Source organism: Eumetopias jubatus, unplaced genomic scaffold (assembly GCF_037043125.1).
Source record: "Eumetopias jubatus isolate StellerSeaLion01/CBP00866 unplaced genomic scaffold, mEumJub1_p1.0 scaffold_2, whole genome shotgun sequence".
Lineage (NCBI taxonomy): Eukaryota > Metazoa > Chordata > Mammalia > Carnivora > Otariidae > Eumetopias > Eumetopias jubatus.
The window spans coordinates 22,136,372-22,145,895 of record NW_028274808.1 but is presented as its reverse complement, the minus strand read 5'-3'; the positions used below and the strand labels follow the sequence as shown (position 1 = coordinate 22,145,895).

Sequence of the window (9,524 nt, the reverse complement as noted above, 5' to 3'; positions counted from 1 at the left end):
AAATTATTTGTGTTCAAGGATGACATGACCTTCTATAATACAGAAAATATGAAAGATTACACATACAAATACACACACATACTGTTAGAACTAATGAACAAATTCATACAAAAATCAACTGCATTTCTACACACTAACAACAAACAATCTACAAAGGAAATTTTTTTTTTAATTCTACTTACAGTAGCACCAAAAGGAATGTAATACTTAGGAATGAACTTAACCAAGGAGATGAAAGACTTGCACATTGAAAACTACAAAGCAACATTGAAAGAAATTAAATAAACAAATAAAGGGAAAGACATTTCATGTTATGAATCAGAAGACTTAATATTATTAAAATATCCACACTACCAAAAATTATATACATATTCAATGCAACCCCTAGCAAAACCCTATGGCATCTTTCTGTAGAGATTGAAAAAAAAAATTCCAAAATCCATACAGAACCATGAAAGACTCTGAATAGCCAAAATTAAAAAACCAAAAAACAAACAAATAAAAAAACCCAACCTTCTTAAAAAAGACAAACCAAACTGGAAACCACACACATCCTGATTTTAAAACATACTACAAAACTACGGTACTCAAAAGAGTGTGATATTGGCATAAAAAACACATTGGTCAATTGAACAGCATAGAGAGCCTAGAAATAAATTCTTACATATATGGTCAAATGATCTTTGAGAAGGGTGCCAAATTATAAAACGGAAAAAGTATAGTCTATTCTACAAATGGTGATACCCACATGCAAAAGAATGAAATTGGACTCTACTACTCTATACAAAAATTAACTCAAAATAAATTATAGACTTATAATTATTATATAATTATTATATAATTATATTATTATATAAATTATTATATAATTATATTATTATATAAATTATTATATAAATATATAATTATATTATTATATAAATTAATTATTTATATAATATTATATAATTATATAATTATAATTATTATTATAGACGTAAGACCTGAAACTATAAAATTTCTAGAAGAAAACATAGAGAAAAACTTGCATGACACTGAATTTGACAACGATTTCTTGTATATGACACCAAAAACACAGGTGATGAAAGAAAAATACATAAACAGAACTAGATCAAACCTAAAAACTTCTGCACAGCAAAAGAAATACTCAGCAGAGTGAAAATTAACCTGTGAAACTATAGAAAATACTTGCAATCATATCACTGAATAAGGTGTCTTATATTTAGAATATATAAAAAACTCATATAACTCAACAACAACAAAAACCCACAAATTATTCAATTTAAAATAGGCAAAGGACTTGAACATTTTTCCAAAGAAGATATCAAAATGACCACCAAGCCATATGAAAAGATGTTTAGTATCACTTATCATCAGGAAAATGCAAATTAAAACCACAATCAGGTATCATCTAACAACCATTAGGATGGCCACTGTCAAAAAAACATAAATTAGCAAGCATTGGTAAGGAAGTGAAGAATTTAGAACTACTGTTGATAGAAGTGTAATATGGTACATCTGTTATGGAAAATACAATGAAGGTTCTCAAAATTCAAAAATGGAACTACCATATGATCTAGCAACTCCATTTCTAGTTGTATATCTAAAAAATTAAAAACTGGATCTGAAAAAGATATGTGTACACTCATGTTTATTTGTAGCCTTATTCACAATAGCCAAGAGGTGGAAGTAACCCAAATGTCCATTAGCAAGTGAATGGATTTGTAAGAATACTTAATAAATTGATTCTTTAACTCTTTGATACAGTCTTCTTTAATAAAAAAAAAAAAGGTCTATTTGCTACTTAGAAGTAACCTAAGGAAACTGGATAAGAACTTTCCACCAACAGATTATAAAATTTTGCGTTAAGATATTAAAACAGATTATAATAACTGGAGAGATATTTCATGTATAAAAACAAGACACCGTAATAAATATATTTGTTCAACTCAAATTAACTTATACATTTACTGCAATTACAATAAAGAAATCCAACACAATCCTTTACTTAGTTGATGTTATAACCTGAAAACTCATTTGGGAGACCCTAAGGCCACTAATAAACAAAGTAATCCCAAGAAGTATTATCAAGTCTTACCATAAAGCTAAAAGTAATTTACATAGAGCCCCCAAATAGATCTAACTTATATGGAAACATATAACATTTGTAGGTTAGGAAAAGGGAAGGACTTTTCAATAATTAATGCTGAGACAACTGTTTATCCATACAGAACAAACAATAGCAATGGTAACTGAACTCTATCTCACAGCATGCATTTATTAATTTTTTTTTGAGAGAGACAGGGAGTGTGCATGCACACAAGCAGGGGTGGGGGAGGGGCAGAGGGAGAGGGAGAGAGAGAATCTTAAGCAGTCTCCTCACTCAGAGCAGAGCCCCACGTAGGGCTGGTTCTCAGGACCCTGAGATCATGACCTGAGCCAAAATCAAGAGTCGAATGCTTAACCCACTGAGCCACTCAGGCACCCTCACAATATGCATTTAAACAAGGAAGTATGAAACAAGTGTGTGAAACTTTTAGAATGTTTTTATAGACTTGGTATAGGGAAGGATTTCCTAAATAAAACACAGAAAATAATGATCATATTAAGAACTCAAAAATTCACTACTGTAAAATTGAGAAATAAGTGCATTCATTAAAGGACAGACACCTTTTATAAATGAAAAGACACATCACATGGGCGCCTGGGTGGCTCAGTTGGTTAAGCGACTGCCTTTGGCTCAGGTCATGATCCTGGAGTCCCAGGATTGAGTCCCACATCAGGCTCCCTGCTCAGCGGGGACTCTGCTTCTCCCTCTGACTCTCCCCCCTCTCATGTGCTCTCTCTCTCTCTCTCATTCTCTCTCTCTCAAATAAATTAATAAAATCTTAAAAAAAAAAGAATGCATGCTTAAATAAAATAAAATTTAAAAAAAGACACATCACAAATTAGGAAAAGATAATTGTAAATTAAATATCAACAAAGAATTAATAATAAGAATACATGAATTTCTTCACCATATCAATAAACAGATCATCCAATAAAAGATGAAGCAAGAGAAATGAATGGGCATTTTCACAGAAGAAGAAACACAAGTGGCACACACAAGAAACACAAGTGTTTTTTTTTTTCATTTAGTACTTCCGTTTTATTCAAATGCCAAAACATAGGTTTCACGATACAAATTGTAGTTATACTCTGTTTGATTTCAAAAACATCAATTATGCTTTGTTAACAACTTCCAAAACCAAATGTAAGTTGTTGTGACTAAGCATATGAATATATATTCAACTTCTCACTGAGAGAAATGCAAGTTAAAACCAAAATGAATAATTAGATACAATTTTACGCTGAAGAGAATAACAAAAATATAAAACCAAATTTGCACAATACCAAATATTGGTGAGAATGTGGAGCACAATAAAAATAATCATACAGTCTGTGGCCATGTAAAGTTATATAGCAAACTGTGTATACAGTTGGGTGGATGTGTATTATTGACTTAGCTAAACTGTGAGTATGTTTTTCAGCATTGTCTCCCTGCACAGTTCCAAATTAATGTATGCCACCAGAGATAATTTATGCAAGACCAGTAGGCAGAAGTAAAGCAGTAGCTATGTTCTTCATGCTTGAAGGAACAGTTCAGAATACCCAGCACTGATGCAGTTTACACATACTGTCACTTATAGGCTGACTTACCAGGGTGGTGTGAGGCACCAGTCAGCCCACAGCCCCTATGGCTCCTCAGGCTCCTGCAGGATTCTCATGGGACCAGGTGCTTATGAGCCCTGTGCCGAAGAACACCATGTTCTGCTAGAAGATATGCTCAGCATCAAATTTGTAGACCTAGAGGCAGAAAAAGACAAGATTTTAGTTTGTCCTCATGGGTCCCAGCTTGTCCATTCTCTACTCTACTTAATATCATCTCTTCCTGACTGCCTGCCACGTTGACTTTAAACTCCAATACCAAACACAAAACAACAGCTTTATTCTTAAAGTATCTTCTATACATATCACTCATAGGATTCTGTTCCTTTGATTAAACCTTGACTGTCCAGCTGATTATGAAATGCAGAAAATAACACAAGCTCTAGCAAGTAATGGCTTACTATGTCACCATACTATGAAAAACATACTGACTTTACCTTCTTTTTCTGATACATTTGAGGACAAAATAATACACAAAATTCACCATTTCTTTAAAATGTATGCTTAATGCCTATGTGCCTTCTTTCTCTTGACCTTTACTCAGGGTCAAATTTATCATTGATGGGAAGCATAATTCATAATAATGCTTGGTGCTCCTTCTGAGAAAAATTAATGCCATCAACAGGGGTGAAGTATCCAGAGAGTCTGGGGCGGATTTAGATGTCACCTATCAGCCATAGAGCATTTGTGCAAAGGATTGATCTGAGAAACAGCATCCTATGAAGAAATCAAAGCCAGGCAGGGAATCCAATATCCAAGGCTATCTAAAGGAGTTAAAGAGAACGGAACACCAGGGAAACAAAGGGATTGAAAAGGAGCAAGGAGTGAAAAATAATTTTGTAAACTTGAAGGTGAGAGGTACAGACTAGAAGAATCCTTTGAGCAAAAGAAGGCAGCTATAGCTGGTAATTTTTCTAATCGTCTCTGGTGAGGGCAACGAAAGCAAGTAACACCTATGCTTTTACTGTGATCATAACATTTTTTTTCTCCAAAAAGCACTTTATTCCTTAGAGATACCACAGAAGATTTTTTGGGACTCAACTACATGTTGACCTGAGGAAAGCATTACAAATATACAACTTGTAAAATTAAATGATAGAATATAAACTATTGATAACAACACATACTGGATTTCAATATTTGGATCAATATTTTAATTACCAAAGTATTCTGGCATTATGCTATATGGACATCCATTAATAAATGATCAATTGCCTATGTTACAATGTAAGGAAATATTATTTAGCACTGGTAAAATGAAAGTAATAATATGAATTTCTAATTCCAATAAATTTTAAAATATTTCTAAAGAAATAAAAATAAATACTATTCCAACTCTTAGAAAAAAAAGAATTGAGGACCATAACCAGTAAAAACACGTCTTGACCCTGTATTCAGATTTCAATTTTGCTTTTTTTAAATTTTCAACCTTTTCTTCCAACTTTTTGTAACCACATTCATTGTGCTGTTTTGATGCAAAAATATGTTCTTAAAATTGAGTGTTACAGATAATCAAAATTCTGCATTGTATTTTAAATTTAATCAAGAGCTATTTGTCTTACTTCTAGGATAGTTTTTTATAAAGAGAGATGCCTTTACTTATGTTCCTAATTTTAGGAACTCTGTAGAGTCCTATACTAGATTATCAGAGCTAGGATAGCAAAATGATAGTGAGTTAGTTACCTCAATTTCTGTGATTATAAGCAATTTCAGTGGCAGATACTATATACAAAAGTATGTAAATAAAGAGTTTCTATAAAAACCATTATTTTAAAGTACTGTTTCTGATGATAAACTTTCACATCTTCCAGTTTATACTTTCATAGTCATTACTAAACAAATCTTTGAGTGCAAGAGAAAGGTCCATTGTCCATTTTGGTGAACAGAACTTAACCAGAAACTCAAGTTTAAAATGACAAGATATAAGTATAAATTTATCTTAAATACTATGGGCAAATAATTTGTTGTAACTGGGAACTAAATACCTGCTAACCATTTTGTTTTTGTATCTCAACAATGATAACCTAGAGCTTTGAATTTTCAACAGGATTTGTGACCCATAGCTTCTCATAATCCCAGAGGTTCTCTATAAAGATGTGTGGGTTTTGGTTCTACTATAACATTAATCAAGATCAAATTAACCATCTGTGGCTTACAATAAAGTAGTCCTAGTGTCTATCACCTTCTTTTCAAAATTGTTTATCATTGGGGTTTTATACTGGATTAAATTCCTGGCTTTCAGAGCAAAACTTCTCAAGTCTTGACTCTTGCAATTTATATGACATATAAAAATCAATACAAGTGCTAAAAAAAAAATCAATACAGTGCTTTTGTTAATTGTGTCAAAATGAGAAACCAGAATATATGGAACACGGAAGAACCCCAGGTTTAAGAGTACTAATCTGGTTTCCAACATTTTAGGGCTTCTGAATTAAAACTGTTCCCAAACCACCCTCTTACCTCATAAACTACCATTTTTTCTGGAATTATTAACCACATTTACAATGATCATGAGAATGTGTGCTTTGCAAAAATGTTTTCTTCTCTAACTCCCTTTCCATGCCACAAAAAGTAAAACACAAGACAGCACAATTCATTTTCACAGCTTTAAACATTGCTAGAACTCAAGAAGTATAAATGTTACAGAATTTCAGATATTTGAACTGAATCATCTATTTAAACCCTCTCACATTTTGTATGTGGGAATTAAAGAACCCCAAAATGTAAACACTGGGCCCAAAGTCATAGACCTAAAAAGAAAATTTGAACTAGGACGTAAACATGCAATTGCAAGCTGAGATTGTCCAGCTGGTCCTACAATCATAGAACTTTAGAGCAGAAAGATCGTCTAATTCAATCCCTTTACTTTATAGACGAGCCCACTGGGCTACAGTGGTTACCAGGTTTGCTTAATGGGGGAAGATTATTCACAGAGGTTGTCAAATAGAGTAGCTGAAACCCTGAAAATGCTTCCTCAGCTTCCACACGTAAGTAGAGAGCACTGCCTTAATCTATATTCCTTGAGGAATCCCTCTTCTGGCAGTTATTATTACTTTTCAACACTTTAGGTCCCAAATAATAAATTCATACTTTGTTTCAAAACAAGGTATATTTTCAAAGGCAATTTTCCAACATCAAAATAATAATTCAGTCAGCCAAACCTTACTCACCGGAACAGGCACTTTGTACTAGGTGTTCTTCTACGTACAAGGATAAAACAAAGACTGAAAGCAGCTTTTATTCTAAAAAGGGAGACAGATGAGCCAAAACCTAACTACCAAGCAATAATACAAATCAATACAGGCAATCATTTCACGTATTAATAAATGCTATGACTAAAATTCTAAACCCAAATGTTGAGCGTGACCTTTTTCTAATCCGAATGATTTAATACCTAAAAAAAATAGTTCACTGAGAAGTGGGCCTGATAAACAGGGAGTTTGGAAAAGAGAGATTTGTGTAGCAATTCATACAGACTACCCAAAATTGCTAGAGGGGTTATATTGTTGGAGTGTGTGTGGTGTGTGTGTGTGTTTTAGAAACGGTTTATTTTCCGCCAACCTTATTTCCATTTTCTGTTGAAGACTCTGTGGAAGAACAGCTGAAGCTCCTCCGCGGCTGTTCCTCCCCCTCCAGAGCACCAGCAGTGGGGTCTGCAGAGGGTGTTGGGCAGGGCCCTGGCGCAGAGGCACAGAGGGGAACTGCCCACCTTCAGGCCAGTGAGCAGCCTCAGGTCAGTAAACTCAGAAACTGGCTCAATCCATCCACCCTGAAGCTCCTCCTCCGTCACAACCTTTTCAGCAGGGGCTGGTTCTTTCTTTTTAATCTCTTCAGGAGGTCTGTAGAAGTAGATGTGACCTCTCGTCGCTGCTCGCGAGAGCTGGAGCGCGAGAGCTGGAGCGGGGGCGCCTGCGCAGACACTCCCGGGGCTGCACCCCACACTTGGGGCCGCTGAGTGAGCTCTCTTGTTGCGCAGGGTGGCAATGTCTACGCAGGGCAGAGGACAATCTGTATTACACAGGGCGATGGCAGGCAGGTTAACATGCAACATCTCTGTGAAAGGCTGGTGGTCAGCCCTGGGACCGGTAACCACAAGAAGTCTCGGCTCCCAGGAGGCTGCCTGGATCTGGTTAGTGAAGGTTCCAGAAATAGGAGTGGTCGCAGTGCAGCCGCAAACTACAACACAGCTCCCTGGCCACTATTGCTGAGGCAGACGGCTCTGACATCAGCTGGGTTTTCAGTGGCAGCAGTGCCACAAGCTCCCAGCAGAAGCTTCTCCCAGGTTCTCTTCAGATGTATGACGTAGATGGCATCTTTTTTCCCTTTTGTAGATGTACTGTTCCATTTGGAGGTCAAGGTAGCTACCATATAAATGGATTCTAAGTCTAAATCTAAATGCAAGGAATTTGAAGATATTCATCATTTGCAGGACATCAAGGGCTCTGGACGTTGTTACCACGGGAATCCAGGACAACACCATATGGATTCCTCCCCGGTAGCGCAGAATGGTGAGTTCATTTTTTTAAGCACCAAAGTGTTACCAGCATCATAAGGCCAATGAAATAAGAACAGGAGAAAAATCACTTTAATTTAAAGCAGAATATCCCCTCTTTGCTTGCTTTCCCTTTGTCTCTCTTGTCTCACATGCAAACTCACACAAACGCGTCAATCAGCAAACAAGCGAAGGAAAGCAAATGTAAAGTTAGGAAACTCAGCCCACAAGAAATGCTATAAGGCTTGCCTTTCATTAAACTGATGACTAATGAGAATATCTGATTTCAAAGAAAATATATTTTAGTATTATTCCACCAAGATATTTAGTTATGCAACACCCTTTTAATATTTTCCTTATTTCTAAGGAACTTTTAAAACTTAAACCTATGCATTATTTAAATCTAAAGCACTCTATTTTCTTTTTTTAAATTTTATTTTATTATGTTATGTTAATCACCATACATTATATCATTGGTTTGTGATGTAGTGTTCCATAATTCATTGCGTATAACACCCAGTGCTCCATGCAGTACATGCCCTCCTTAATACCCATCACCGGGCTAACCCATCCCCCCACCCCCTCCCCTCTAGAACGCTCAGTTTGTTTCTGAGTCCATAGTCTCTCATGGTTCGTCTCCCCCTCTGATTCCCCTCCTTCATTTTTCCCTTCCTACTTTTTCTTTTTAACATATAATGTATTATTTGTTTCAGAGGTACAGGTCTGTGATTCAACAGTCTTACACAACTCACAGCGCTCACCATAGCACATACCCTTCCCGTTTTAAAAAGGACATCGATTAGAGGACAGCTCTAGTACATAGGAGAAGAGATGATCATGTTTTAAATATTTTATTTCTATACAAACTCACATTTTAAAAGTTTTCTAAAATACGGGCCCTGGGTGGCTCTATTTTTAAAATTTAAAAATTTAAAAATGTCATTTCCTTCCTAGTGCTGATGACTGAAATAAGGGAAAAGTTAAGAAGTCTAAGAAAGTGGTAATGTTTAGGCAGAAAACATTTTTTGGTTAAAACAATGAAATTTTAAGTTCTGCAGTGGTTCCAATTAATATCCTAAATGAACCTGTCATTCTTCCTGATCTGTACATAGACAAAGAAGAAAATTTGTAAGATATCAGTAAATGCTCCCCTCCATACTTTTGGGGGGGAACTACATGGTATTGGAGGCTATGTCTTGGGCAACTTTCAAAGGTCAATTGTAACAATCATTCTCAATCAGAATTGATGAAGTTAAAGAATCTGCTAATATGTTCACTTGGTTTATCTGTGATCTCCCATTTTCAGAAGAGTGGTCTAAATACT

The 9,524-nt window shown here is 35.3% G+C and overlaps 1 pseudogene; it reads right to left on the bottom strand.

Moving 5' to 3' along the window:
* Positions 1 to 4,468: 4,468 nt before the first annotated feature.
* On the bottom strand, positions 4,469 to 8,188 carry LOC114206209 (small ribosomal subunit protein uS2B pseudogene; annotated as a pseudogene).
* Positions 8,189 to 9,524: the final 1,336 nt, after the last annotated feature.